Source organism: Schistocerca gregaria, chromosome 4 (assembly GCF_023897955.1).
Source record: "Schistocerca gregaria isolate iqSchGreg1 chromosome 4, iqSchGreg1.2, whole genome shotgun sequence".
Taxonomy (NCBI): domain Eukaryota; kingdom Metazoa; phylum Arthropoda; class Insecta; order Orthoptera; family Acrididae; genus Schistocerca; species Schistocerca gregaria.
The window spans coordinates 743,803,136-743,815,229 of NC_064923.1; the positions used below are offsets into that span (position 1 = coordinate 743,803,136).

Below are 12,094 nucleotides of genomic sequence, written 5' to 3' on the forward strand. Positions count from 1 at the left end.
TCAGTAACGATCAGAATGACTGGAAATGGGAGAGAACCATCTTGCGAGGAGAGAATGTATTCCAAAGGGTTAAGTGTTGCGAGTACAAAAGATAGGGATCTGTTAGGGAAGAAAACTATGGAAGTGAAGGTAGATGTTGGGATTGATAGTGGGAACACAGGAGTTGGGAAAGACATAGGCTGACGAAAGGAAAGGTAATGATAATAAGAGGAAAGGAGGCCTGATGTGGAGTGGGCAGGAGGGGAACAGTTAAAGTTGGTAGGAGGCGTAAATGTTGAGGCAGATACCATTATCTGCTAGAGGGAGCTGGTTGAAGTGGCGTTAAGATAGGAAATGGATTGTGTGTAGGTGCAGAGGTGGTGGGACATGTTTGTAAAGGCACAGCAGTGTACTAAGTTTGGTGATCAGAGGGGAGACATTGGGGTTATCGGGCTCTAGTTGGTGGATAATATACACTCCTGGAAATGGAAAAAGGAACACATTGACACCGGTGTGTCAGACCCACCATACTTGCTCCGGACACTGCGAGAGGGCTGTACAAGCAATGATCACACGCACGGCACAGCGGACACACCAGGAACCGCGGTGTTGGCCGTCGAATGGCGCTAGCTGCGCAGCATTTGTGCACCGCCGCCGTCAGTGTCAGCCAGTTTGCCGTGCCATACGGAGCTCCATCGCAGTCTTTAACACTGGCAGCATGCCGCGACAGCGTGGACTTGAACCTTATGTGCAGTTGACGGACTTTGAGCGAGGGCGTATAGTGGGCATGCGGGAGGCCGGGTGGACGTACCGCCGAATTGCTCAACACGTGGGGCGTGAGGTCTCCACAGTACATCGATGTTGTCACCAGTGGTCGGCGGAAGGTGCACGTGCCCGTCGACCTGGGACCGGACCGCAGCGACGCACGGATGCACGCCAAGACCGTAGGATCCTACGCAGTGCCGTAGGGGACCGCACCGCCACTTCCTAGCAAATTAGGGACACTGTTGCTCCTGGGGTATCGGCGAGGACCATTCGCAACCGTCTCCATGAAGCTGGGCTACTGTCCCGCATACCGTTAGGCCGTCTTCCGCTCACGCCCCAACATCGTGCAGCCCGCCTCCAGTGGTGTCGCGACAGGCGTGAATAGAGGGACGAATGGAGACGTGTCGTCTTCAGCGATGAGAGTCGCTTCTGCCTTGGTGCCAATGATGGTCATATGCGTGTTTGGCGCCGTGCAGGTGAGCGCCACAATCAGGACTGCATACGACCGAGGCACACAGGGCCAACACCCGGCATCATGGTGTGGGGAGCGATCTCCTACACTGGCCGTACACCTCTGGTGATCGTCGAGGGGACACTGAATAGTGCACGGTACATCCAAACCGTCATCGAACCCATCGTTCTACCATTCCTAGATCGGCAAGGGAACTTGCTGTTCCAACAGGACAATGCACGTCCGCATGTATCCCGTGCCACCCAACGTGCTCTAGAAGGTGTAAGTCAACTACCCTGGCCAGCAAGATCTCCGGATCTGTCCCCCATTGAGCATGCTTGGGACTGGATGAAGCGTCGTCTCACGCGGTCTGCACGTCCAGCACGAACGCTGGTCCAATTGAGGCGCCAGGTGGAAATGGCATGGCAAGCCGTTCCACAGGACTACATCCAGCATCTCTACGATCGTCTCCATGGGAGAATAGCAGCCTGCATTGCTGCGAAAGGTGGATATACACTGTACTAGTGCCGACATTGTGCATGCTCTGTTGCCTGTGTCTATGTGCCTGTGATTCTGTCAGTGTGATCATGTGATGTATCTGACCCCAGGAATGTGTCAATAAAGTTTCCCCTTCCTGGGACAATGAATTCACGGTGTTCTTATTTCAATTTCCAGGAGTGTAGGTGGTGTAGAGGAGTTCAAGATGGATGAGGAGGGGTGGGAATTTGATGACATAAGAGGAACATGTGGGAAGGAAGGTAAATGGATGTGAAAAGTGAGGCAAGGTGCATGGCATTCGAGAATTTGGAAAGTGAGATGAAGGGCATGACATTCAAAGACTTGGAGGGACCTATAGAAGTTTAGTGGAGCAGAGATCCATGCAACATTTGCTTAACTGAGGATGGGCCAGATCAGGGTTTTGTAGGTGTGGAGAATAGTGGATGGATGTCATCCGCAAGTTTAGCTTAGTACTAGTTTCAGTCTATTGTGGGCTTTCTGTTGTATGACTAGTAGGTGACGCTTCAACTTTGGTTGCCAGTTGAAGATTAGGCCGATATTTTAGTGTATTAATTAACTAGATAGAACAGTCATAAATGGTGAGCTAAAGGTCATGGAGGTGGAAGAAGCAGGTCCTATTATAATTACCTGGTTGATCCCAAGGTGTCACTGGTTACACCAGGAGGTAAACTGATTGAGGTGCCTTTGGAAGGGTCGTTAAATTTCTGGATGTAGGGTAGTGGGTGAGAAAAGCGGTGTCATTAGCGTACTAAACAAGAGATGGTTTGGACATATCAGCAGTGTAGAGGAGACAAAGGACATAACGGAAAATGGAACCTTGGACCATGCCCTCAGAGGGATGGAAGGTACAGTAATGGTATCATTAATACTGATAAAGGATTTGTGATTAGGTAAGAACAGTGTAATGAAGTGGACATACTTAATTGAAAGTGTGTATGTTTGGAGTTTGAAAACGAGGCCAAAATGCCATACTTAACTACAGGCTTTCTCTAGGTTAAGGGAAGCAAAACAGCTGATTTACATGAATTGGGCTTGTGGCATAGGAGGTAGGAGAGGTGCAGGAGCTGTTTATCAGAGGAGAAATTTGGATGGAAGCCACAGTGGTTAACAGGAAGGTGGTCGCGTTGGTTCTGATGTTGATGGATTCATTGGGAGATGATGAATTCGAAACGCTGCTGAAGAACGAGGTGAGGCAAATGTGGCGGTAGGAGGAGGTAACCTGACCTTTTTATTTTTGCAGGCTGAGAAAACGTGTGTATTTGGAGTTTTCCATAGTTGACTATAGTATTGTAACTTGTGTAAAGGATAATGGTGTAAACAGTTGCAAGGGTGACTATGAAGGAGACTACGTATTCTTTGATGTGTGAGTAGATAATGCAGTTGTTTCTGGTGTTGCAGTTTTTGTCGAGTGCTTGTCTTATGTCATGTGCTGTGATAAGTGTATTTAATTCGGTTTGTTGTATGTTGTACACGTACTAGATGGGAGCCCAGGGTAGGGCAACAGTGCTCGCGCGTTTATGGATGCTGGGAAACAGAGGGTAATCAAAATGAGGGCACCAGAGTTGAGAAACAGTCAGATAAGATGCGAAGTGGTCAGCTTTGCTCCAGTTGTCAGGAAAGAGATGGTTGTTGTGGAGGAGCAGGCATTGAGGAATGGCGTTATTATCAATGAGTTGATGTAATGCTTCCCAGTACTTGAAAGAGTTACTGGGGTTGTAGTGTAGAGTCTGGTGCATGTATGGGGCCATTCTTGACAATTTTGCGTTTGATAAATTCATCATGTGTCCCCATATTTGAGGGTGGCACATGAGAATATCCCAGTCACGAGCCCACAAGAAGGAGTAGTACAAGCAATGAGTCTCTCAGAGCAGGGGAAGGGTTTGTGAAGAGTGAGTGAGGCGATGAGCACATATGGTCTTGGTAGGAATATGTGTAGATTAGCGTCTGATAACATCTGCTGCAGGAAGGACATGGCTTGAGGGATATCATCAGGTTGTTGGAATGTAAGGGGGTGGCTTTTAATCTGTGGTTCTATGGATACCCAGCAGTCATTCCAGTTGACATGTGAGAAGGAAAACTCTTAGATGGAGATTGGGATGGGGTATATGGGGATGAGGTAGTGTGTAGGAGATAACGTGGAGAACAATTAGGTACTCACTTCCAATTGGATTGAGGTATCGAAGCCGATTGGGAGATGCTTGGACATCATATGGGTCAGTGTTGCTTTCCTGACAAGTATGGTGAGGGATGGGGACCATGTCACCTTCCAGAACTATGGAAACTGCTGCCACCACTGGAGTTGTGGAGGGGATCTACTACAGATGTTGTGGTCAGCAGCAATAATAGAGGTGGAAAATGTGTGGTGAATATGGGTGAGGAAGGCGTAGGGGAGGGGATGATGATGTCAGATTAAATTGTGATGTTGGTAATGGTTAGAGTTTTGAAGAAAATGGTAAGGACAAGATGTTCAGTGGCTGAGCAGGAGTGTTCCTGTGCAGACCAATTGCAACTCTGCCTCTTGCAACAGAAATGGGATTATCTGTATTGTGGAGGGTATATAAGGAGAGGTTCAGGTGGTGTGATAGGGTTGGGTGTTGTGTTGCGACAGTGTATGTATTGAAAGGCGCTTATGATGGGTAGGGAGCGAATATTGAATCACATCATGTTGTAGTGCTGACAGAATGTTGTAGTGCTGTTGTGCCATTATAGAGATAAGAGTGGAGTATGCTAGTGAGGAGCAGAGGGGGTTTAGGCTAGGGTGTTGAGGTGGGTGAGGGTGAAATGGACTTGGGAGTAGGTGGTTTGGGTGTTGAGATGGAAGCTGGAGTGGGCAGATTTGTTGGTGGATGTGTGGACATTGGAATGGATGAATGTTCTGCTGGTCGATTTTCACATGTTTAGCCATCCTTCAGAAGTGAGGAGTCAGGCAGAGGGAGTTGTTGGGGTGAACAGGTGTATCAGTAGGACGAATTTGGACAGTGAATTCAGGTCTGGCTGGTTGAGGGTTGGCTTTGGCATTTGCAGAATAGGTGGGGTGGGAGTTATTACAGGTGTTGCAAGTAGCAGGGAAATCAAGATTGGGGCACTGTTTAAGAAAATGGGAGTCTTTGTAGAGTGGACAAATGGGTGGGTTTTTACAATCTGTGCTTTGCTGATCATTGCAGCGAAGGCACTTTTGAGAGTGGTAGGACTGAGGATAGGATTTAGAAGGTTCGACCTTGTGATAGTGATAGTATGTCTGGGCTCTCTCTTGCAACATGGCAACTATGTTACGCAGTGATGAATAAAAGTATCCTCCATAGTTTTTACTTGCATTTGTTAATAATAGTAAGAACACAAAGGGTTCACCCAAATTGAAAGAGAATGATTTCATGCCACCGATAAGGTGACTTGAATAAATTGTTCACTTTGTACTCCAGTTAACAAAAGATGGAACACAAGACACGACACTAGGCAGGCGAGCGTTTAGACATTACGTATAGAAAGCGGTGAGTTGCCTTGAGCGAGAAGGCGCGAGAATAACGCAGCCGGAAGTTTGAGGGTGCGGAGTTTGAGCGGGAAAGCAAAGAACACCTCGATGTTTCTAGAACCATCTTCGCGTGGGTAGGCCTTCCCGTGTGTGTATTTTAATAGTAATCTATAGAAGGTAACGGAGGACGATAGCTAATGAGTCAGATTCCTCTATCACAGTTAATAAACTTTCTTTCATTTTCAAAAGGGAGTACATTTATGCGACTCACGAGCGTGGAGCCATATATTCAGTGGAGAGGTATGTTAACTAAGGTGTTGACAAGCCTGAAACAATAGGTAGCTTTTTTTATTTATTCGTATGTCCCACATGCAGTATATAAAAACGGTATGTAACATTAACACATGTATATAAGAAGAATACAGAAAGAAAAAATTACATGTAAACCTAACTAAATGTCAATATCTAAGTTCCTAATCCATTAAAGAGCAATATCGTCGCTCCAAATGTCCCGATGGGAACACAAGGGGCATTCGTACGTGATGTGCTTGATTGCCGGTTTCTGAGTCCCCGATTCACAAACTGGAGACTCTTTAGCACCCCATTTGTAACGTGAGTCTGCGCATCGACGATGCCCAGTGCGAACTCTCCTCCGTTTGACCCATAGCTTCCTGTCGATGTCTCTGCCAGCAGTGTCACAGTTGTATTTTCGGAACCACTCACCCACTTCAGGATTTTCAATAAGTTGACACTTACGGTCGCAAGATCTCTCACTTCGATATTACTGACATTTAAGTTCTTCCTCTACTTCAGATCCTCTGTCTGTACCTGCTCCTTTGGTGAAAATTTAATTCCACTCGTGTACGCCTTCAGGGCGAGGGAAAGAAGATAATCCGAAGGCGCCCAATGATAAGACTAAGGAGGTGATTAAAAACTTCCCAACTAAATGACTCCAAGGGCGTCTTGGTAGCTAAGGCTGTGTGACGACTGGAATTGTCGTGCAACAATCAACTCCTGTTGTCAGCATCCCCCTTACTTTGTTTTCATGGGTCCCTTTGAGTTCTGTTATGTATGGTCTTACAGTAACTTTCTGCATTGATGGCCTCCCGCTTAAGGCAAAAATTCTGGCAAAATGATGCTTTTCGTTCCAAAATCACTGAGGATATGGTTTTTTGCCCGAAATTGTGGTTTTGAATCTTTTGGAAGGGGGGCATACTTCTCTCATCAGCGTTCCCCTCTTTTTGTTTTGAATGCCCCATTTAAGATTTCTTAGGGTCTCACAAATCGTTGTACATTGATGGCCTCCCCAAAGGCAGAAATTCGACCAAAAATAATGCCTTTTTTGGTCCCAAAACACTGAGACCATGATCTTCTTGACAGAAACCGAGGTTCTGAATTTTTTGGCACGGGACTTGGTGTGACGCCACTGTGATCACTGTCTTTTTGTCGCAGGCATGTAATGAGCCACCCATGTTCACACTAGAGCTCAGAAAATCCTCGTCTTGTAATTCAAGTCGCTCAAGAAACATGTGGGCACTATTGCCCTGAATTTTCTTGTGCTGCTCTGTCAGCTGTTTTGGGACCCATCTTCTGATATTCCAGCGTTTGTGTGAATGTCTCGTACAAGAGAGCTTTGAAGAGTCATGGAAACATTGTAGAAATTTCATCCACTGTCAATCGGTTGTCTTCACGAACAGCTTCCTCGATTTTTTTGAATCAAATGTTCAGCTAAAACGGAAGGTCTTCCACTCCACTCTGTCTCGGACTGTTGTGTACATAGTTCAGCGTAGTCAGCGCGTACACAACTTTCCAACTAGAGCGCCCCCCGCTAAGCACAAAAGCACAGGAGCAGCACTCGTCCATCTCCGCACTACGAGATGGCGCTGCCATAGAGATGGACCAAATTCTGCTTCCGCCGATGCGCGTATTAATATGTAACACAACCAATGAGATTGCTGCTAACGTAGAACCTTTTCTCCTCGCGGATCACACTCACGCAGTGATACCTGAATGCACGAGGTATTATAATGAGTGTACAGACCTCCGATTAGTCAGTCTGCATTTATCTGCACCAGTCGGTACCAGTCTGCATTAGTCTGTACCAGTCTGTACGAGTTCTAGATTTGTCTGTACCAGTCTACAGTCAAGTTTCAGTCTGTGTCTAATAAGATTACCATATTCCTGTACATAGCCATGAAGACAAATGTATAGACACACTTGTCAAGTATCAGAGATATATGTTAGAATAAGATTAACGTACCAATACCAAAGGAACTTCAGATTGTCAATTGTAAATAGCATCCAGAACCAAGTTAAGTAATTTTTATTTTAATAAATGTGTGTGAAAATTAATCAAGTTCTGTTTAAAGTTGGTCACCGTGAATCTGCTACTCTAAGCATGCAAGTGGCATTTCTATCGTCTGACCTAACGGCAGAAGATAAACACGCCACGATAAGACCACGAGACATATTGCTGACACTCGCCTACTTCGTTACAGCGACAAGTCATATAATCTGATGGTGTGTGTACTGAAGGTCTTACAGTATGCACACCACACGGACATATGTCCCGCCTCCAATAAACTCCCTACTCCAATTGAACCAACTTGATCTGTTCAGAACACCTTCGCCGTAAACCATTTTGATTCGCGAAAAAATTTCGGTAGGTGTTAATCCTTCTGCAAGTAGGAAACAGCTCATAGTGCGTGGGTCATACTTCGCGGCATTTTTGACCGGCATTTTTCACGCAACTGGACACTACAAAGTGAGTTTATATACTGCCATTCTCCTGGGTCAGGGGATTACCCTCCCTCCCCTTTACCATTCAGTGTTGCCAACCCTCAAAAAACAAAAAAACATGACAGTCCATTATCGTCACAGTACACTTACTTCCTGAACATGTCTGGTATTACCTGTCCTATTTTATCTGGTCACTGTGTGCTTATTCTGAAAACGAGAGAGTTTCATTTTCTAAAGTATGTAATAATATACGTATCACAATCAGTATCATTTGTCAGAACCCAATTTCGTTTTATGTATTGGCAACATGTGTCAACAGCACGGGCATTCTGACGTAAGGGAGACGCCAGTATGGCTATTAGTTGTGTGCAAGCCTGACACATTTAGCGGCAGTAGTCCGAGTTAACGAAGTAAAAACTCACACACACGAATGTGTTACTGCAAGGTGCAACAATCTAGCTCCAAAGATTTGAATGAATCAACGGCATTCTGAATTCTGGTATATATGATAGTTATTAACGATTAAGCTGCTTAGCACCTAAATTATGTTGTATATAAAACAGATCAGTAAATGTCGTTGTCAAAACATATATGAAATAAAAGAGAGAGTAATAGCTGCAAAGAAATATCACATCACTTACGGGTTTTACCGCTGGACAAAGGACGCGATACAATCCCTCCTTTTCATTACTCTTTTCTTGTAAATCTTGGGGAAAAGTTGCTTATGTGAACGCTCTGTGAGAAGGCGGAGTAAGCCTTAGTAAACTGTGTATACTCCTACTTTTCGTACAGATGTTTATATAGCAGCTATGCATCATCGTGATGGAATATTTTGGCTCAAGTTCTGCAAGTAATGAAAAGGGCTAGTGCTGGAACGGTGAAATAGACAAGTAAGGCATCTTTCGGATAGCGGTTGGTTGTTGGTACAAAGAATTCAGCAGCTTCTATGGGTTTCAAGCTGTTACATGGAAACAAGTATTTAATGGATACAGCTGTGTGTTACGTATCATTTCCAAGAGAGGCAAATTAACTGCTACTGAAGCAACTACACATTGCAGTTTTTGTTACTGTACCTGTTGTGCAATCAATAGACACGTTCTCAGGAAGTTATTACCAAAGTTGAGTTTTCGTTTTGTGAAGCCAACCTCTTTGAAGTGTGGTACGTTATTTCGAATAATTACTGGTACTGTTTTGTTCAGTGAAAATGGTGTTACGTGTTTCATTACGTAAGTAGCGATCGCAACCCAATTATATATTCCCTGTACCTGTAATACGTTTCCATATTCAACAATTCCAATAGAAGGCTGGTATTACTTAAAATGTATTTATTCCAAAAGCAACTAATGCAACGTATCCTCTAAACAGAAATTCAGCTTCCTGTAGAAAACGTACCAATCTACATAAAATCAAATTCTCTCTAGGACGTTTGTCTCTGACCTCTCTGTTCTCCCAAACGTGTAGATTACAGGTATCTCCTGAAGCCGCTTCAGTTATTGTGATCGCTTCTCAGTTTTGGTTATTGATAACTTGATACCAGAGTCCGAGTTTAATTTGTACACCACAGCACTGAAGATAACCACTTTGGTCATAGTTTCTTTTAGTAAAGGATGTATTATGCTTCTTTTGGAATAACGTAAACGCCAAAAACGTTTATTGCGGCACTAGTCCTAGCTCGCTCTTTTCCCAAAAAGAATCGGATTATGAAATAAATTACTTCAAAAGAATTTCCATGTCTCTTGTATTCTTTGTACTTATATTAGATGATGATTTCATTTAATAGTTGATAAAAGTAAATGCGTACATGTTATAAAATGTGTGCGTGTTTTCCACATCTCCTAAATCACTAAACTGATTTCAACCACACTTGGTGCACATATCCCTTGCTGTCTGGTAACAATATCTGCGGAGGTAAGATTCACCTACCTATCATATAGTTCGGGAGATATGACGTCATAAACAATGAGACAAGTGAAAAATTGTCGCATTACGCATGATGTTTAAATTTATTACTTCTGTGCTACAAAATCTACACTTCTGCCCATTAAAATTGGTACTCCACGGAGATGAGCTACAGATGCGAAATTTAACCGACAGGAAGAAGATGCTGTGATATGCAAATTATTAGCTTTTCAGAGCATTCACACAAGGTTGGCGCCGGTGGCGATACTTACAACGTGCTGACATGAGGAAAGTTTCCACCAGATTTGTCATACACAAACAGCAATTGACCGGCATTGGCTGATCAAACGTTGTTGTGATGCCTCGTGTAAGGAGGAGCAATGCGTACCATCACGTTTCCGACTTTGACAAAGGTCGGTTTGTACCCTATCGCGATTGCGGTTTATCGTATCGCGACATTGCTGATCACGTTGGTCGAGATCCAGTGACTGTTAGCAGAATATGGAATCGGTGGGTTCAGGAGGGTAACAAGGAACGCCGTGCTGGATCCCAAGAATAGCAAAACGTCATTTTTTCGGATGAATCCAGGTTCTTTTTACAGCATCATGATGGTCGCATCCGTGTTTGGCGACACCGCGGTGAACGCACGTTGGAAGCGTGTATTTGTAATAGCCATAATGGCGTATCACCCGGCGTGATGGTATCGGGTGTCGGTGGTTACACGTCTCGGTCACCTCTTGTTCACATTGACGGCACGTTACATTTCAGATGTGTTACGACCCATGGCTCTACCCTTCATTCGATCCCTGCGAAACCCTACATTTCAGCAGGATAATGCACGACTGCATGTTGCAGGTCCCGTACGGGCCTTTCTGCATACAAAAAATGTTCGACTGCTGCCCTGGCCAGCACATTGTCCAGATCTCTCACTAATTGAAAACGTCTGGTCAAGCAGCTGGCTCGTCACAATAAGCCAGTCACTACTCTTGATGAACTATGGTATGGTGTTGAAGCTGCATGGGCAGCTGTACCTGTACACGCCATCCAAGCTCTGTTTGACTCAATGCCCAGGCGTATCAAGGCCGTTATTACGGCTAGAGGTGGTTGTTCTGGGTACTGATTCCTCAAGATCTATGCATCCAATTTGCGCGAAAATGTAATCATATGTCAGTTCTAGTATAATATATTTATCCATTGAATACCCGTTTATCATCTGTATTCCTTCTTGGTGTACCAATTTTAATAGCCAGTAGTGTATTCGCAATAAGTTTAGCGGACAATACCCTTATATGTCACTGGATGTACTTACAAAATTATAACATTGTATGACATACAGATCAGGAGATATGACGTCATAAATACTGATATGCCTGAAAGACAGCCTCATCATACATCATTTTTAAATTTATTACATCTTTGCTACTAACTCTATCCGCAACATATTTCTCAGACAGTAACCATATACGCTTCTGAATGTACTTATACAAATTTATCATTCTACGGCATATAGTTCAAGAGACACGCCGTCATAAGCACCGAGAGGTGTGAAAAAATTTCGCAACATGCATGAAGTTTTCATACATTTACTCTTTACTATTAAGACACTCCTACAACCAAGTCAGCTTGAAAGTGTTGTTAATAAAAATTCTGTTTAAACTACACTTAACTGCATGTGACTGCTTTAGTCTTTAATAAAACTTGCATCTGACTGCGTATTTAACTGAACTGAACTTTATATGACTGCATGAAAATATTGTTAGAAAATTAATGCTCAAAATACACATCTGACTGCATGAAAGTTTAGTGGTAAAAATAAATGAAAGTCACCAACCTGCATCTGACTGCGTCTGTGGACTTAGCTCGTGCACTCCTTCCCATTTAGCCGATAATAAAACATATATTCAACTCATGCCGTAGTGCAATGGCATAAAATTGTCGTTCTAGATAACTTTACTCATTTTGGCCCTGTTTGCTACTTAATAAAAACTCTGAATAATTTGCCAACTGTGCAATGGCATATAGATTATTTTACTCTGATAAATGAAATTATTAGCTTTACTCTTGGGAACTTTAATGTACATTTTGGTTCAATGCAAGCACAGGATGCAGAGAACGACATAAGGTGTGAGATGAAACTCTAATTTTATCTAAAAATATTTATTGTTCAAACTATTAAGGCACATGTGAAAAACTAAAACTAAACTTCTACAGCATGGATTTTCACAAAACGCTTATTGCATCAACAATAGGATTTCTATCTAGCTTTTAGACAT

At 43.7% G+C, this 12,094-nt stretch overlaps 1 protein-coding gene across 2 annotated transcripts in view; it reads left to right on the forward strand.

Annotated features, from left to right (window-relative positions):
- Positions 1-12,094, forward strand: part of LOC126365962 (alpha-tocopherol transfer protein-like) — a 104,614-nt gene that overhangs the window by 55,937 nt on the left and 36,583 nt on the right. The gene's annotated exons all lie outside the window — the stretch shown is intronic.